Source organism: Trachypithecus francoisi, unplaced genomic scaffold, assembly GCF_009764315.1.
Source record: "Trachypithecus francoisi isolate TF-2019V2 unplaced genomic scaffold, Tfra_2.0 Lachesis_group10, whole genome shotgun sequence".
NCBI classification, from domain to species: domain Eukaryota; kingdom Metazoa; phylum Chordata; class Mammalia; order Primates; family Cercopithecidae; genus Trachypithecus; species Trachypithecus francoisi.
Genome location: NW_022681455.1, coordinates 4990858 through 5011195, shown reverse-complemented (window position 1 = coordinate 5011195; position 20338 = coordinate 4990858). Strand labels below are relative to the sequence as shown.

General features: G+C 43.1%; 1 pseudogene across 1 annotated transcript; it reads left to right on the top strand.

Annotated features, from left to right (window-relative positions):
- The first annotated feature begins 17866 nt into the window (after positions 1-17866).
- LOC117086660 lies at positions 17867-19670 on the top strand (annotated as a pseudogene). The gene has a single exon (XR_004438515.1). The product of XR_004438515.1 is annotated as a dimethyladenosine transferase 2, mitochondrial-like (transcript).
- Positions 19671-20338: the final 668 nt, after the last annotated feature.

Sequence of the window (20338 nt, the reverse complement as noted above, 5' to 3'; positions counted from 1 at the left end):
ACCCGGGGGTTGGTGGAACTTCTAAAAGTGGTGTTTTTCTTGTTTTAGTTTTAAGGCCACCCCGAGGGCCATCTAAGTCAGTGATTCTCACTTCAGCATGCATAGACGTCACTCGGGAGCTTGTTGGCACATCACAGGGCCTCACTTCCAGAGTTTCCTTCTTTCTAACTTTTTCGAGATAGGGGTCTTGCTATGCTGCCCAGTTTGGTCTCAAATTCCCGGCCTCAAGCAGTCCTCCCGCCTCAACCTCTAAGGCAGCTGGGATTACAGGCACATCCCACTGCTCCCAGCTCCCTAGCGTTTGTGACTCAGTGGGCTTGGGCTGGGGCCTGGAAGTATTTCTAACAAGGGGATGCTTATGCTGGGCTCTGGGAACCGCATTTAAACCTACGTGGATGTGTATACAGTTACTTACATAGAAAGATGGGGATTCTAGAAACAGAACCACTAATTAAGAAATGTAATTAATTGAGGCTTCATAAATAAAACGTGTCATGGTTTGGCAGAATTGAAAGGGGCCAGGACTTTAGCCATGTTAGCAGAGGGCAGGTAAAAGAGATGGGGAGTGGAGGATGAGAAGCGTGTTAAGAGCTAACATTGATTGATTGAGTAGCTACAGGATGTCCCATCCATGAAACAGGAATCACATAATTCCTGACTACATATAGGACACAACACTGCAGAAAGGTTTCTCATCACCAAGGCCCCCTAGGGTGGCTCTCATGAGATTTGAACCCAGGCAGCTTAGAGGAAACATTTCCCCCATCACTACTAATCATGGGCTGGGAGTGGTGTCCTGTAAAGGGGGCCCTGTTGGTCCCTTTGCTGGACTCTTGCTGGTCGTTTTATGCCCAGTGTGGAATTCCATGATTGTGTCTCGACATGGGCATGGCACCTCATGCCCTGGGACGTGGCCAAGAGGCCCCAGGCACACATAGCCTGTCTTCCTGCAGCAACTCTGATTTGGAGAAGGATATTGCTTTTACACTTAAACAAACATTGCTGTATTATGGACTTGAATACAAAATTCACAAGCTATTTTAAAGATAAAATAAGACTTAAAAGAGATTTTGAGGTGGTGGTGGTGACCCTTTGGGCTACAACCCTCATCGGGGCACATGTTCACTCCAGGACAGGAAAGAGGTGCGGGAGGTGCTGGGGCATAGAATTTAAGGAGGCATCCCTCTTAGGGTCATGCAGGTGCGTTGGTCCCAGCCCCAGCCCACCCTCTTCTGTGCAGTGGAAATGCTAGAGGTCCCACCGCCAGGGGGCTCTCAGTGCATCGAGGGGGCCAACACTAGACAAACTCAGCCCCTCTGGCCGATGCTGAGAAGGTGGGATCTGACCTGGTCAGGAGGCCAGGGAGGCCTGTGAGGAAGGTGAGGTGGAAGGAATAGCTCGGACTGCAGGAAGAACATGCTGGGCCAGGCAGAGGCTCTGCGTTGGAGAGAGTGTCAGGGGGCTGGACTGGAAGAAGGCCAGGGTAGCCTGAAGGCAGAGAGCAGGGAGGAGCTGGCAGAGCTGAGGATGGGAGGGGACAGCCACTCAACCTTGAGCAGTGAGAGGCACTCAGAAGGTTTTGAGTCATGAATGTGACTAACCAGATTTAAATTTTGAAAAGATTATTGTGGATACAGGACAAAGAGCAAATTACTGGGGACAGAAACAATGGAGTGAGCCCCATAGGAGGCTATTGCCATTGTTGCAGTGAAGGGTGATCATACTTAAGAGATGGCTGTTGTGGGGTGGACAGATCTGAGAGCTATTTAGGAGTGAAAACCAATATAGCACACTTATGGCCCCAAGTAGGGGGAGGTGGGAGGTGGGGGGAGGTGGGAGGTAGGGGGAGGGAGGTGCCTTAGGATTTGGACTTGAGCTGTTGGGTAGAGACAGTAGCAGTCACTGGGGCAGGGATCCCCAGAAGAGGAATAGAGGGTGGGCAAGATCATGAATTCTGTTTTGACCAGGTTGAACTTCTCTGATTCTTTCCAACACCAAGTGGTATCTAACACCCGTTCTCCAACAGGGTGTCCAGCAATTCAATTCTGACATTATCTACCTGGAGCTACTATCTGTGTCCACAGTTTAGAGGCTCAGTCCCACAACACTGCCCCCACTTCGGAAGCCACTTGCATATGGGGTGCCCAGGCTGCCTGCATTTCTGCCCCGCCAGCTACAAATTAGTGTTCCCACAACCCATTTCCAGCTTCCAGATGTCTCAGGAACTCAGGAAAACACTTTGCTTGAGTTCACAAGTTTATTATAAAGAAGAAAACTCAGGAAGTGGCAAAGGGAAGAGACAGAAGACAGAGCGTGGGATGGGCATGGGACTTCCAGGACCCCTCTGGGTGCACCAGCCTCCAGGGTCTCCACATGCTCCCCACCCAGAAGCCCCACCAGCCTTGCTCTTCAAGACCTCTGGAGCTCAGTCTCCAGCCCTTGCCCCTTTCTGGAGGTCGGTAGGTGGAGTTAAAAGTTCCAGTCCTCTAATGACTTGGTGTTTCTGGTTCCCAGCCCATCTGGAGGCTCTCTGGGGAACCCACTCTAAGTCATCTCATTAGCATAAATTCAGGTGTGATGAAAAGGGTCTCTTTATAAGAAACCATGATGTTACAATAAAATAACACTAACAATGTAAATAATAACAAATGTCCTATCAGAAAATTCCAAGAGTTTTAGCCTTTCTATTCCAGCAACCAAGGACAAAGACCAAATGTCTATTTTTATCTTGCCACAGTAGGTCTATAGCTGAGAAGGGACGAGGGTCCAGGACTGAGCTGTGAGCAGCCCTAACGTTCCCAGGTCAGGAGGAGGAGGATGAGCCTGCAAAGGGAATAGAGAATTAACAGCTAGAAGGGTTGGAGGAAATGGGAGAGGGTTGTTCTCAGAAGCCAAAGAAGGGACTTCAGAAGCAGGAACGGTGTGCACCCACCTTGGGGCCCATGAGGACTGTGGGATCCTCCTCCTTGCCTCTCAAAAGGTACAGAAACAATGGGTGATCTCTGGCTCCCACACCACTCCTCCACTCTGGCACGGTGGGTGGTGGGGATGGACTGCTCTCCCAAGCTCACTGTCCCCTAAGCTTTCTCCTGGGGACAGGGCCCAGGTCTTCTCTACTCTGAGATGCAAAGCCCTGAAGTTAATAGTTAAATGATGTAACAAGCAAAATAACTTCTTGAAATTTAGACTGTGCAGTCTACCCCCACTGAAGTGTGTTCAGTCCTACTTCAAACATCATGTGCCTCCACTGCTAAAAGATTTACTCCAGGCATTCAGAGGCTCCAAGCTTTACCGTTTGTTCATGTTACCTATTGCTGCATAACAAACCACCCCAAACAGGGCTGTTTTTAAAAATAACAAATTTATTCTCTTTATTAATCTGTATATTGGGCAGGGCTCTCTCAGGAATAGCTTGTCTCTTCTCTATTTGCAGTGGTTTGAAGGCTGGGGTTGGGATCATCTGATCACCAGGTTTGGGGTCTGGGCTGGGAAATGTCAAACAATTCAGGTGAAGTCATTGGAAAGGAATTTTCCCCTTTGCATGGAAAACAGAAATGGTCCTGGAGCCTTCCTAGGTGATACACCAAGGCAGTGTTACACTCAAACCCTGTAGTCAGATTCCATAGGTAGCATTCTCAAACCCCTCATGGAAGTCATAAGTGGTTCCTGTACTGCCTTTTAAACACAAATCTTTGCCAAATTGCCAAATGTTTCAGCTGTTTCCCAGGCCACGCTTGCACAACCAGAGATAGTTCAGGTGCTCCCCAGTTCGGATGCTCGACGCCAAAAATTATGAATGAGTAGACCGAAAACCTGGAATAACTTGGCCAAGTAACAAAACCAGGCCTTAGAACTTCCAGACCCAGATTGCAGGCCTCCTGTATTAGATATATGGCAACCAGTTCTGCTCTTCCAGGGGCACATGGAGGTGTGCAGATCCCAGTATGACCAATGACAAGGGTCGTGAAACACATTAGATCTGGAGAATTGCAGATTCCACTCCGACTTTGGCCATGAACAGCACTGGTCTTTTTCTCTCTTTTTATTTTATGTGGCAACAAGGCATGTAAAGGGTTTTCACTTAAAAGGTCAGGACAGTGTGGACTCAGATATCTGGGACTTTCCATCACCATGTACTCTACCTTGAAAGCTAGCCACATCACAAACTCGGACTCCTTCATCCATATAGTAGTGCCACATAAACATACTAGATGAGATGTCATAGAATACCCACTATATCCTCACTCCAAGTTCTTTTCAATGTTGAGGACCTTATTTCCAAGTTTTAGAATTTATGGTTTGGAAAAGGTGATCCTAAATCTTCCCATGGTAATAGAACCAGAGTTCAATACTACTGTGCAAACACTGGAAGTATTCCAGTCAGAAATGAATAGTTTAGCGACGATCGTACTCCAAAATAGTTGTGCCCTGGATACACTGACTGCCCAACAAGGAGGAGCTTGCACAGTCATTGGTGAAAAATTCTGCTTCTGTGTGAATCAGATAGGATAAGTGGTGTCCAATTCGTACCTTTAAAAACAGGAAGTTAACACTCTATCAGATCAACGAGGCTCAAACATTTGATTGGACTGGCCTATTCCCAGGATTGGGAGACTGGTTTAATGGTATAATGAGAAGTATGTTTAGATGTTGTTGTTGTTCTGTTTGTTTATTCTTGTTCTAATCCATCTTCTTCTCTCCTTTGGCAAATCTCTTACCACTCAGCTACTGATTCAATTTTTCTCTTCACATCCACCAAGTCAGCTTTTAATATGTGATGCTTCCTGTGAAGTTTCAGATAGGGAATTGAAGGGGATCAGAACATGCGACCCCAAAATATGCCATTTTAGCTTGTTGATTATTTTGAGCTGGAAGCAATTGAGAAGATGCTGGAAGACCTCTCAAACTTCCCCTTTCTACCTAAAAGCAGGACGTAAATATTCTATAGGAAAGATGCCTTCCTTGCACCAAGAAGAGGAGAGTATTCTTATCATTAGAGATGGGAAGTCAATGCAGAGATGAATCTGTGCAAACAAACCTACTAAATTAACCTTTATCTTTCATTAGTTTCCTCCATATATTTCCTAGTTACTTTCTGACAGTTTAGTGACCCCAGCTCAAACCTCTTTTTCCTTTGTTTTATTACATCTCCACAATTTACCATTCTTTGTTAAAAGGGTGTGTAAACTCTCAGACCTATCCACTTCTTTGGGTTTCTGTTTCTTACATAGGAAGGGCATTGTGTACACATAGAAATATTCAGATTAAGTAAAATTTGTATACTTTTCTCCTGTTTAGCTGCCTTTGTGAGTTTAATTCTCAGGCCCAGTCATAGAACCTAAAAAGGTAGAGGAAAAGCTTTTCATCTCCTACACTATATATAATATGCCAAAGTATTTTTTTAATATTTAAAAATTTTAAGTATTTCAAAAGAGCAAAAGCATTTTAGAAATAACTTTCCTAACTCTTCTTTGGCTTTTTGAAAGAGATTAGCTTGCTTAAGCTAAAGCCACAGTGATTTTTCAGGGGCTTGACTGCAGCAGTGGAAACTTTCAAGAAAAATGCCTTGTAACTTGAAGGGATCAAGTTCTATAGCACCTTAGGCCCCATTTATCAACGGAAACTGAAATATGGCAAGGGAATAAACTTGCAATGAATTTGAAAAAAAAACATGGCCCTGCTTGCCTGGATCATCTGTTCTCTCATATGAGTGCCTTCTAATAGAATTGAGGAACCGTACGGGCTCAGAAAATAAAGCCAGAGAGATTTAAATAATGTGTTTAACCAAAGCCATTTAGCCAATCCAGAAGAGCCAGGACTAGAATGACATCTAGTACAGCTGACACCTACTGGTCACCGTGTACTAAACACTGCTTACATCATTTGTCGTCCTCACATAGCCCTATGGGATGAGGATGATGATTATACCCAACAACAGGTCTTGGAGGTTGAGAGAGATTAAATGACAGCTCTTGTTACCCAGGTAGCAAACTGCTGAGCCAGGAATTGAGCTGAAGCACACTGGCACAGTCTACCGTCTGAGCCCCATTGCAGCCCTCTCTGGAATTCCACTTGAGACAGGTCATGTTGCTTTTGATTTGAAAAAAAAAAAAAGTACCCAGTTAAAAGGGGCCATCCCACCTTCTTACAACCAAGGGGATGAGGAGTAAATAGGAAAGATTTAAGGCTTTTTATGTGTTTTTAAAATTCTTAATCTCTTTGGCTTCTCCATGTCAATGTGCTTTACTTATGCTTACTTGATTAAGACTTTAACATGATTTGCATAATCTGGTCTCAGTGTAACTTGTAGGTCGGAACTGACTGGCCTGAGGATGAAACCCAAAATGTTTCTGAAAGTCACAATAATGTAAACTTTAAATTCTGCAATTATTGTTAATGTACAAGCAATACAAATTCGTTAAGGTTACTGAAGAAAGTTGAAGAATCATCCTTCATATTTTAGAAGAAGAACCCTAAATGGATTCTGCTTCTAAAGAATCAGTTTTAACTCAGTTTTGCTTCTATTTATATGATTCCGTTAGTTGTGTAATCATTTATTTTACATGCTGTTTTTAGTAATAAAATTCTTAGAATATTTCCACCAAATAAAAATTAAAGATAAAAAACCCTTTAAATTCTAAAGGGACCACTAGAAGATACTTGACTTTCTTTCTATTAATTCTTCAAGTTTTAGTGTGAAGTTTTTATTCTCATATAGATCTTACACCCCTTTTAAGTCATTTCACTTGTATTTCATAGTTTTCTAAAATTTAATTTTGGATGACTATAAACACGCATCATGATAAACACAAGTATGTGGAAATGTCAGCTCTTGATACATGTGACAGGATTCTAACTGATAAACAGAAAAAACCATTGGGAGTCCAGGACTGATGGCGACCTCCCACTTCCACATCGTCACCAGGAGCAGGTCCTGTCCCCAGCCTCTTTCAGCTTCTGGGAGGCACGCCCTTCGTTCGCCTTCTCAGCTTCCCTGTCCACGGAGCCTGCCCATTTTTCTATGTGAGGCGGAACTAAAAAGTTGGGGAAATGACCGCGTTTGACAGTTTTCTTTGAGGGAAGAACTTTGCGTTCTCACTGTATGACGCAGACCATGTCTTCTGTAATCCTTATAGGAACCTAGTGAGGTGGTGGGGCAGGCAGCCTGGCTGACCTGCCCTAACGGGTATCCCCATTATCCCACACAAAGCCCCTGGCTCAGGGGAAGCTGACCCCACCCTGCTCCAGAATGGTGTCCGTGTGACCTAAGACCAGCCTAGGACGAGTTCAGGAAGGAGCAAGTAAGATGTGGTAGCGGGAGCCTTCGAGGAATCTCCGAAGGGAAGCTTCCTTTTTTCTCAAGAGAAAGTAAAAGATATGGCCTCTCTTGTTCCCTGGACATTGTTGCATCACCCTGAATGGTCGCAGCCACCCTGCTACCATCAGAGGTGAAGCCATTAGCATGAGAAATGGAAGAGAGAAGAACAGAGGTCCTTGGCGTGGTCATGTGATTGAATGGCTGGATCAATGCTTCTCAATGAGCTGGCTATCGGCATTTTCAGCAGAACAGTTCCTTGATGTGGTGGGCTGCTACAAACATTCTAAGATCACCAACATCCATGATCCCCACCCTCAGAATGCTGCCAGCAGCCCTTGGAATTGTGGCAACCGAAAGTTCTACACCCTTGTTCCCAAGCACCCTCCGTGGGTGGTGATGCCATCTCAACCCTGTTGACAGCCAAGATGCACTGTGGCTAAACCTCCTATTGGGTGGGATGAAAAACACAACCTTAGGTTTCAGCCAGCTGGAGTTGAGTTTACTGCCCCTTGCAGCCCAGAGTGTCCTCACAGGAAGACATTATTATAATAATTTTGAAGGAAAGAATACATTGAGCCTCCAAGAGCTCAAGAAATGTGCCCAAGGCTATCAGTGAATTGGTAACAGAGCCAGGATTTGGCTCCAGGTCTAACTCTACAGCCTGGCTATTTTCTCCCTGTCTACCTTCCTTCCAGTCCCATGCAAGTTACTCTGGCTGGTTTGTTCAAAGGGAAACAAACAAACAAAACCGAGAAAGTACAGAATAGTTATGTGGAAAAAAAAATAGCTGGGAGCAGTGGCTCGCACCTGTAAGCTCAGCACCTTGGGAGGCCAAGACGGGTGGATCACTTGAGCCCAGGAGTTTGAGACCAGCCTGGGCAACATGGTGAAACTCTGTCTCTACAATAAAAACAGAAAAACTAGCTGGGCGTGGTGATGCACACCTATAGTTCCAGCTACTAAGGAAGCTGAGGTGAGAGGATTACCTCAGCCCAGGAGGATGAGGCTGCAGTGAACCATGATCGCACCACTGCACTCCAGCCTGGGTGACAGGTTTTTTCTGAGAAACCTGTTTCAAAAATAATAATAATAATACATAAACCCAGTTAGCAGGGGTGCCTCTGAGGAGCTAAGGTATATGAAGTGAGAGGGAAACTTACTTTTCATTGCAGATTGAATTCTTATCTAGTGCAAATATCTTTCCATTTTGTAAAACAGCAAAATTTAAAAAGCAGTTGTAAATAAATGTTATGTATATTTTGCCACAATTTAAAACATAATAAGAATTTTTTTAAAGCAATGTAGCACTCAACATTGTTCTTACGGGATTCATTACAGCATTTGACTTCTGTCCTCTCATTCGCTACACTTGGCCACTTGGTATTATTTCTGTGCCCGTTCTTCCTTTCATTATAATGTCTTTCTGTCCACTCCTTCCTTTTCCAGATCACTGTTGCCTGCCTAGTGTGACCCACCTCCAGTCCTCTGGGGCAGCTCTGATAGAGAAATCTTTGATGCCAACTATATCCACCTACCAAGTATGTTCCGAACTCCTCACCCCAACATAATCTGACACCGACCATGTGTCCATCCTCCTCTCCTCTTAAGACAGTGTTTTCTGCAGAGCTTCCCTAGGAACCCCTTGGGCTTATGTGAGCTCCAGGCCCTCTGCTCCAAATTTAGCTGAGAGCCATACTTTTACCTGTTTTGCACATGGAGATTCCCTAGGATTTTGTTTGAGCAAAGTGCTTTTCTTACGCTGTTCTTCCACTGCTACAAATATCTGAGACTGGATACTTTATAAAGAAAAGAGGTTGATTTGGATCACAGTTCTGCAGGCTGCACAGGAAGCATGGCACTGGCATCTGCTTGGCTTCTGGGGAGTCCTCAGGAAGCTTACAGTCATGGCAGAAGGTGAATGGGGAGCCAGCAGGTCACAGGCAAGAGAGGGAGCAAGGGTGGGGGGAGACGCCATACACTTTTAAACACCCAGATCTTGCGATAACTCGCTCCCTATTGTGAGGACAGCACCAAAGGAAGAGCACTAAACCAGTTATGAGAAATCCACCCCCATAATCCAATCACCTCTCACCAAGACCCACCTCCAACATTAGGGATTACAATTCAGCATGAGATTTAGCAGGGACAACATCCAAACTATATCAGCACTCCGCAGTAAAATAGTATCACCATCATAACCACCATCACCACCACCACCACCATCACCATGTATATAAAAGCCAGTGCCTTAGAGAAAACTCCTCCAAATCGCTTCCCTTAAAAGTACTTGTGCTTCTCCATATACACCTATATAACAAATCTGCATGTTGTGCACATGTAGCCTAGAACTTAAAGTATATTTTTTAAAATAAAAAAGAAAAGCAACTCCTCACTTGTTCAAGTTTTATCATGACATTGCAGCAATTCAGTCACAGCTTCAAGCTGTACTCAGAATTCTAGTTCTCCTGCTGCTGTATCTACCACATCTGCATTGACTTCTTCCACTGAAGTCTTGAACCCCTCAAAGCCATCCATGAGGACTGGAATAAACTTCTTCCAAACTCCAAAAAAAAAAAAAAAAAAAGTACCTGTGCTTCTCTCCCCACCTCGTTATCAAAATTAGCTTGTCACAGACAATTTACAAATTGTACCACCTTTTGGCCATTTTTCTGGACCCGCTGAGTCGGTAACAACGGCTCCCACTCAGAGGCCAATTTATGGTGAAAGTACTGAAGCTTCAGGCCCTTCGACCTCTTTTCTGTGCATTGACATAACCACGTTTTTGTGGAATTTGCAAAAGTGAGGTATTTTAACTGTATTCGGTGAAGGCCATTTGTATATGATGGTGTTGGAGTGGCCAGTGGCATTTGGGGGATCTAGATGGGGGGCAGGTGAATTAGGGACAAACAAGGGACAGATGAGTTTAACGGTGTACATAGAGGTGGCTTGCAGTCACTTGTGTGTCTAGCTGAGGCATTGATGGATGTTGGGATAGTGTCAGAATGGCTTCCAGGAGGCTTCTGTGACCCCTTGTGCCCCCAGCTAGCAGCATGACAGGAAGGTATAAGGCCAGCCAGTCACAGAACAACCCCACTTCCAGATGTTCACTTCCATGTTACCCACTCCCCTGACTGTGGCAGGGCTAGAGCCCCCTGCCTACTGAATAGTTGTGGGATATCATTTCTGTGATTAGGTCTCTTGCCAACGCTCCCTCTTGCTGACATTCTGATGAATCCAGCTGTTGTGTCTTAAGATGCTTTCTTGAAAGGCTCACATAGAGAGTCACATTTTATTTTATGGTGATCATGCGAAGTGGAATGTATCAGATTTCTGTGCTTGTTGGCACAATCCTATATATATATATGATTATATATTATATATACTAGATATAAATATATATACTATATAGAATATAGGATATATAGTAGAGAATATATATATAGTATAGGAAAATACATATATATGGGTTTTTTTTTTAACAGGCTTGCTGTGTCATCCAGGCTGGAGCTCAGTAGCACTATCTCAGCTCACTGTAACCTCCACTTTCCGGGTTCAAATGATTCTTGTGCCACAGCCTCCTGTGTAACTGGGATTACAGCCATGTGCCACCATGCCTGACTACATTTTTGTATTTTAAGTAGAGATGTTGGCTAGGCTGGTCTCGAACTCTGGCCTCAAGTGACTGGCCTGCAGCCCACCTCGGCCTCCCAAAGTGCTGGGATTACAGGTGTGAGCCACCATGTCTGGCCCCATACTACACTTTTTAACAACTGACCTACAAAGGAAACTTCATAAAGGTCTTCCAAAATTTTTCTACAAAAATGTAAAGGAAAATGTAGTATAGAGACATGTCATGCAATTAATTTAAAAATTATGTTTAATACATTTTATGATGTTTGTGGTATATGTCAGTCTTTAAATGTTTAAACTTTGTTATTTTCTTATTCTAAATAAATCTTCCATCTAATTTTTACTGGAAATTTTGTGAACTTTTTCTAAAAGACGTCTTCATCCCCTGCCACTCCCTGATCACCTACAATCAGAAAAGCTTCAGGCTCTATAGAGTCTGGATCTGCTTTTAAAAACAAACAAACAAACAAAAACCTAGTCTTATCTTTGTTTAAAACTTTGATGAGGGCTAGGCACGGTGGCTCATGCCTGTAATCCCAGCATTTTGGGAGGCTGAGGCAGGCGAATCACCTGAGGTTAGGAGTTCAAACCAGCCTGGCCAAAATGGTGAAACCCCATCTCGACTAAAAATACAAAAATAATTAGTCAGGCATGTTGGCACATGCCTGTAGTCGAACCTACGCAGAAGACTGAGGCAGGAGAATTGCTTGAACTCAGGAGGCGGAGGTTGCAGTGAGCCGAGACCGTGCCACTGCACTCCAGCCTGGGAGACAGAGCAAGACTCCATCTCGGAAAAAAAAAAAAAAAAAAAAAACCACACAGAAAAGAAAAACAAAACAAAACAAAACAACAACAAAAAGAAAACTGGCCAGGTGCGGTGGCTCACGCCTGTAATACCAGCACTTTGGGAGGCCAAGGTGGGCAGATCACCTGAGGTCAGGAGTTTGAGACCAGCCTGACCAACACGGAGAAACCCCATCTCTACTAAAAACACAAAATTAGCAGGGCGTGGTGGCGCATGCCTGTAATCCTAGCTATTGGGGAGGCTGAGGCAGGAGAATCACTTGAACCCGGGAGGCAGAGGTTGCAGTGAGCCGAGATCATGCCATTGAACTCCAGCCTGGGCAACGAGTGAAACTACATCTAAAACAACAACAACAACAACAACTTTGATTGAGAAATGCAAATCAGAACCACAATGAGATACCATCTCGCACCAGCCAGAATGCCTGTTATTAAAAAGTCAAAAAACAACAGATGCTGACGAGTTTGTGGAGAAAAATGTAGCCTTTGACACAGTTGTTGAGAGTGTAAATTACTTTAACCATCGTTAAAGGCAGTGTGGCGATTCCTCAAAGACCTAGAGACAGAAATACCATTCAACCCAGCAATCTCATTACTGGATATATCCCCAAAGGAATATAAATCATTCTATCATAAAGACATAGGCACACATATGCTCACTGCAACACTATTCACAGTAGCAAAGACATGGAATCAACCTAAATGCCCGTCAATGACAGACTGGATAAAGAAAATGTGGTACATATACACCGTGGAATACTATGCAACCATAAAAAGGAACAAGATTATGTCGTTTGCAAATACATGGATGGAGCTGAAGGTCATTATTCTTGCTAAATTAACAGGAACAGAAAACCAAATACTGCGTGTTCTCACTTATAGGTGGGAGCTAAGTGATGAGAACACATGGACACGTGGTGGGGAAAAACACATGCTGGGGCCTGACAGAAGGTGGGGAGTGGGGAGGAGGGAGAGGATCAGGAAGAACAGCTAATGAACTGGGTGCTGTGGCTCACACCTGTAATCCCAGCACTTTGGGAGGCCGAGGTGGGCAGATAACTTGCGGTCAGGAGTTCGAGACCAGCCTGGCCAACATGGCGAAGCCCCATCTCTACTAAAAATACACATAAAAAAATTAGCTAGGTGTGGTGGTGCATGCCTATAATCCCAGCTACGAGGGAAGCTAAGGCAAGAGAATCGTGTGAGCCTGGGAGGCAGAGGTTGCAGTGAGCCAAGATCGTGCCACTGCACTCCAGCCTGGGCGACAGAGCAAAACTCTGTTTCATATATATTCACACATGTATATACACACACATATATACACATACATATATACACACACACACATATATATACACACACATATATACACACACACATATACACACACACATATATACACACACACATATATACACACACATATATACACATACATATATACACACACACATATATACACATACATATATACACACACACATATATACACACACATATATACACACACATATATACACACACATATATACACATACATATATATACACACACACATATATAATTTATCATGAGTGCTGAGTTTTCTGGCACTCCCTTAAATTTGATGCCCAAGCCAAGTGCCTTGCTCACCTCACCAGAGTCCTAGCCCTGCTTGCTGGAGGTGGTTGAAAAGTAACCTAAGATACATTTTCTTCCTAAGCAGCCAGCCCTTGGGTTAAAGTTGAATTTAGTGTGGTTTAAAAAAATTTTTAAATAGCTATAATTGTATATGACTTTTATGTACAGACCATCATTGAAAGGTTATCCAAAAACTAGTAATACTGTTCACTTTGAGGGAGGGAAAATGGAAAGATAGGAGAGAAGCTTGTCTTAGACACTTACCTCAGAAACTTTTTATTTTATTTTTTTGAGACAGATTCTTACCCTGTCACCCAGGCTGGAATGCAATGGCAAGATCTCAGCTTACTGCAACCTCTGCCTCCTGGGTTCAAACCATTCTCCTGCCTCAGCTTCCCGAGTAGCTGGGATTACAGGTGCCTGCTACCATGCCCAGCTAAATTTTGTATTGTTAGTAGAGACAGGGTTTCACCTTGTTGGCCAGGCTGGTTTGATCTCCTGACCTCATGATCCGCCCACCTCAGCCTCTTAAAGTGCTGGGATTACAGGCATGAGCCACCGTGCCCAACAGGAAATGTATTTTAAACCTTTTCTTTTCTTTTTGAGACAGGGTGTTGCTCTGTCACCCAGGCTGGAGTGCAGTGGTGCGATCATGGCTCACTGCAGCCTTGAATTCCTGGGCTCAAACAATCCTCCACCTCAGCATCCCAAGTAGCTGGGACTACAGACATGCACCACCATGCCCAGGTAATTTCTTTTTCCTTTGGTGTAGATTGTGTATCGTTATGCTGACCAGGTTAGTTTTGAACTGCTGGCCTCCAGCAATCCTCCCCTCTCAGCCTCTCAAAGTGCTGGGATTACAGGTGCAAGCCACTGTGCCCAGCCTGTTTTAAATTTTCAAGAGAAAATTTCTTAAGATAAATATATTTTTTCTTTATGACAATACTTATAATAATTACAATACTTATTACAAACAATCAATACTTGTTTATTATGGAAAAATTAGAAAACATAAGATAAAGTAGGAAATAAAAACATTAAACATTTATACTTTCACCATCTAGCAATAAAACTGTTATTAAACATCTTGCTGTTTATCTTTTTCTGCCCGCCCATTTTCACTCCTGCACCCTCCATCACACTTCATACCACTACTGCCCTGGTTGGTTCTGACTTACTTTCAGATTTTATCTCCAACTAGCATATTCTGCTTGCAAAACAGGGACTGTGTCTAATTGGTCTTTGTAACTTTCCTAGAGTGTGGCTTTGGAGGCTTGGTCTGAACTAAAGACCTAGAAGACAGAACACCTGGGATTAAACCCCAGTGCCACTGTTTCTGCAAGTTATATGGCCTTTCTGAGCTGCAGTTTCCTCATCTGTAAAATGGGATAATGTTAGAGCCTGCGTCGTAGTGTTGCTCCATTATGAACATTGAAACAGGAAAATTCATGCAAATTGCTAAGCCTAGAATGTGTTGGTGCACACTAATTGTTTGCTGTGATTACATGTCAGCACGGTGCTTCCATTCATTAACTCAACTCATAGTTATTGCATGCTGGCTGTGTGACATGCTTCTAGGTGCTGGGGACACAGCAGTAAATAAAACAGATACAAATCCCTCCCTTTGGGGAGTTCATATTCTATTGTCTGGGAAAGGGAGACAAACAATATACAAATAAATACATAAAATACATAGTGTAGGCCGGGCACGGTGGCTCACACCTGTAATCCCAGCACTTTGGGAGCCCGAGGCGGGCAGATCATGAGGTCAGGAGATCGAGACCAGCCTGGCCAACATGGTGAAACCCTATCTCTACTAAAATACAAAAAATTAGCCAGGCGTGGTGGCGTGTGCCTGTAGTCCCAGCTACTTGGGAGGCTGAGGCAAAGGAGTTGCTTGAACCCGGGAGGCGGAGCCTGCAGTGAGCTGAGTTTGTGCTACTGCATTCCAGCCTGGTGACAGAGCAAGACTCCGTCTCAAAATAAAACAAACAAAAAAAAACCCCTCCAAAAAAAAACCCATATATATATATGTGTGTGTGTGTATATGTATATATATGTGTGCATATATATGTGTATATATGTATGTATATATGTATATGTGTGTGTATATATATGTGTGTGTATATATAGTGTAGCTGATGATGTATGTATTGTGGAAAATGTAAAACTTTGGATATCGTAAGTACTCATTAGATATGAACCGACTGACTAGTTTTTTTATGTTAACATGTAGATGTTTATTACTTTTGTTTTTTAACAAATATCTTTACAATATCTGAGTTTTAATTTCTAACAGAGTACGCATTAGTAGATATAACTCAAATAAACTGCTGGTCTTGGGATCCTTAACAACTTTGAAGAGTGAAAAGAAATCCTTAGAACAAAATGGTTGAGATGCTGCCTTATTGCCTTTGATATGGAAGCTCTTCCATGAGGAGCAGCTTAAGTATACAATGGGTCTTCAAAAAGTTCATGAAAAATGCATATTATTTAAAAACTATGCATGAATTTTCCTTTTTTTTGCACCAAATAAACTTGTACTAACTTGTTGTAGCATGTCTGAACAGGATCTAGGTTGAGGCTCCACGAAGGATAAGACATCAGTTTGAAAAGACCCCCCATCAGAGAAACATGAATCCTGCTAAAATTGCAGCAAGAAGAAACATGAAACTTACGGTGAGGTTTGGCTGGAAGACTGATCACATCACTGATGCTTTGCAAAAAGTTTACAGGCATGATGCCCAAAGACATCAGCAGTTTACAAATGGATAACTCATTTTTTAAAATTCCTTTTTATTATTATTAATACTTTAAGTTCTAGGGTATATGTGCACAACGTGCAGGTTTGTTACATATGTATACATACCGATTGACTAATTGTTTTCCCCAGACTCCCCTCCTCTACTTTCTCTCTGTTCCAGTGTCCCCTCTCCAGTGGGATTAAGTAACGTGCACAGGGTCTGCAGCAGAGACAGCATGCAGTGGGCCCTGAGTGTGCTGTTTGGAAGGGCTGCGGCATGGAAGAGCCAAGCCCCAAGGTCATGGGACATTTGAACCTAGGACGTCAGAAGATACCAACAGGTGTTTTGATGTGAGTTTTCTTCTGGACCATCACACTGTTGTACTCTTATGTTTGCGCTCACCCGTGATCAGTAGTCATGGCACTGTGAAGTCAGGACAGTAAACAGTGGCCCATGGTTCCGTGTGGGGTGAGGGGCTGGCGCGCTGGCAGGAGGCGTTTATGATCCCAGGCAAGTCTTGACTGTGTCTGGCTGGCTGCTGCTGCAGGACCTTTCACCATGTTTACCTTTGCTCTGCTCCCCAGCGGACGATGTTTGACGTTGCATTTCCCAACAGACCTCTACTTTGACCTCATGCAGTGTGATGGTGAATACACAACAGAATTGTAAGGCAAACACCTGTTTGTAAATAGGAGAAACCCAACCACCCAGGTCCAAATGAATGAGCCCAAACCTAAAATAAATCAGAGTGGGGGCAAGAGGGTTGCCTTTTTAAAGGAAAAATAAAACTTAGAGCCTGTTTTCCGTAGGCATGTGCTTTCCATAGCACCTTCAGCACTGTGATGAATGTAGGGTGTTCTTATGAGGAGATTTTAAGTATGTGAAAGTTAATTTATTCCTGCAATCTTCCCATATCCAAGCCTTAACACATCAGTTCTCACAAAGTTTAAATCATCACACTATATATGTAATCATTTTTTCACTACTATGATGGCTAAAATTCCTCAACACAGATTGTTTGCTACAAACTGGCATGGGATTTGTTTTAATACTGCTTGCTTTGTGTGTATCAGTAAAGCTTGAAAACGATTAAGATTTGTAACTTTTCCTTTTCCCAAATGTAAAGCTTGCCACAAAAACTACAAAAAAATCCATCAGTTTCTCTACATGGTAGTCAGTCTTTATAAAACAGTCGCCAAGCCTTGCCTCCTGGTGTTCACACCTCTCCCATAGCCCATGTCACCAACAGGAGGCTGCACAAGTGGTAATGTGTAACTTCCAAGGCTGAGTCACAAAAGAGCTGAGCACTCCCCCAGCTCTCCCCTGCTTTGAGGAAGCTGGCCACCATGTTGTGAGAACACTCAAGCAGCCCTTCAGAGCAACCAGCATCAATTTGCCAGCCATGTGAGTTAACCTCCTTGGAAGCAGATTTAAGACTCTGATGGCTGTAGCCCTGGCTGACAGGTTCATTGCAACCTCATGAGAAACTGAGCCAGAACCACCCTAATAAAACATTCCCCAATTCCCTAACCCTCAGAAGCTGTACAATTGTAAATATTTACTGTTGCTAACTAAAGACATACTAAGTTTGAGGTAATCTGTTACACAGCCATAGATAATTAACGTACTCTGTGTACATAAATATCTATAAATGCTTAGGAAGGATCTAGAAAGATGCACATGGGGAATGTGGTGAACTTGGAAGAGGTGGAGTAGTAGCAAGAAAATAATACTTTTGTCTGTATCGCTTTAATTTTTCCTCCAAGTGCACATATGTATGTTTCAATGATATAATTAAAAATAAATTTAGGAGTTCACTGTAGTGGCAACCCTGGGTAACCCTTGGAGAGGGCCTGAGAGACAAGGACATGTGGATCCCAGTGGCCGGGCTTCCTTCTAGGCTGAGGCTGTCCGTCTTGGGGAGCGCTGGTCGCTTTTGCATTTGAGGGTCTGGAGCGGCGACGCGAAAGCACTTGCGGGCGAGGAACCGCCGTGGCCTGTCTGACTCCTCTCCGCAGCTGTGGCCCGATCCGGATTTCAGGAACACGCCAAGGAAGATGTCTAAGTCCAGCTTAGACTTTAAGCGTTACGTAACCAATCGGAGATTGGCTGAGACCCTGGCGCTACCCGCTGTGGGCAGCGACAAAGGTCGCAAATCATATGGAGAAAACAAAATAGACCTCCACACCTATTGCTGCAGTGCAATCCAGGTCCTGGAATCCTGACTCAGGCATTACTTGAAGTTGATGCCAAAGTGGTTGCCCTTGAAAGTGACAGAACTTTTATTGCACATTTGGAGTCCTTAGGAAAAAGTCTGGATGGAAAACTACAAGTGAGTCACTGCGACTTCTTTAAAATAGATCCTAGAAGCGGTGGAGTAATAAAACCACCTGCTATGGCTTCTCAAGGGCTGTTTCAGAATTTGGGAATAGAAGCAGTTCCTTGGACAGCAGGCATCCCTTTAAAAGTAACTGGAATGTTCCCAAGTAGAGGTGAAGAAAGGGCGCTTTGGAAACCTGCGTATGACTTGTATTCCTGTACTTCTATATATAAATTTGGACGAATAGAACGAAATATCTTTATTGGTGAAAAAGAATTCCAGAAACTAATGGCAGATCCCTGAAATCCAGACTTGTCTCATGTATGAAGTGTTATCTGGCAAGCAGTTTGTGAGATTAAGGTTCTGCACACGGAGCCTTGGTCATCATTTGATGTATACACCTGAAATGGGCAGCTGGAAAACTAAAAGCGTAGGGAATTATTAGACTATTACAACACAATCTGTATCTTATTTGAATGACTCCTTGTGGAAATTGATTTACCAAGAACTTAAGACTTATTCACTATAATATCTTTTTTCACATGTTAAAGCACTGTTTTGTGAGGCGCAGTGCCAATCCAATAGACCACTTACGTTCACTGACTCCACTTGATGCAATGGATATATTGATGCAAATAGGAAAAAAGGAAGAAGAGAAGATAACTAACGTGTACCCTCAAGACTTCAAAAACCTTTTTGAAACTACAGAGTGTTCCAAAGATTGGGCTTATAAATGGCTATATGATGAAACCCTGGAAGGTATGTAGCTCCTAGACTGTTGTTTTTGGTGGAGCAGTTTATTTATTTGGAAACTATGACATGAAAACCAAATTTGAAAGCCCACATCCTTTCAGCAGAAGATAACTGTTCTTGTTTTGCACATGCCAGGTAGATCATTTAGTTGATATCATTGGCATATTGGATGAAATAGTGGCTGCTATTTTATTCACAATTGAATAAAATGAAAACTTCAGTTAATTGTGGATTTGATCAGATTAGATTCATTTTGTTTCAGATTCCTATTTAAATATTTCACTTTCACTGTTGCTGATTTTTGTATCTTCTTGAGGAGCAAGAGTCTGTTTATTATCAAGCTTAGAAAGTAAACAAAACTGATTTACTGATTTGTTTTGCATTTCAGTTGGTTGAAATGTATTGTCAAGTACTGTACAATGAAATTGTTTAAATTTTAATATGATTTAAACTCTTTTAGAAATTAAAATATTTTAAATAAAAATAAATAAATAAATTTAAAGCCAAAGCTTGGACGCAACGAAGATGTCCTTCAGTAGGTGAATGCATGAATAAACTGTAGTATATCTAGACAATGGAATATTATTCAGCAGTAAAGAGGAACACACTGTCAAGCCACAAAAAGAGAGAAAACTGAAGTGCATATGACTAAGTGAAAGAAGCTTGAAAAGACTATATACTGTATGATTCTAACTATGATATTCTGGAAAAGGCAAAACTTGGAGATAGGAAGAGCAGTGGTTGCCATGGTTTAGGGGAGAGGGGGTGAGTAGGCAGACCTCAGAGGTTTTAGGGCAGTGAAACTATTCTACATGACACTGTAATGGTGGATACATAACATTATTAAAACCCGTAGAATGGGCCAGGCACGATGGCTCACACCTGTAATCTCAGCACTTTGGGAGTCCAAGGCGGGCAGATTATGAGGTCAGGAGATCGAGACCATCCTGGCTAACTCGGTGAAACCCCGTCTCTACTAAAAATACAAAAAAATTAGCCGGGCGTGGTGGAGGGCGCCTGTAGTCCCAGCTGCTCAGGAGGCTGAGGCAGGAGAATGGCGTGAACCTGGGAGGCGGAGCCTGCAGTGAGCTGAGTTTGTGCTACTGCACTCCAGCCTGGGCGACAGAACAAGACTCTGTCTCAAAAAAA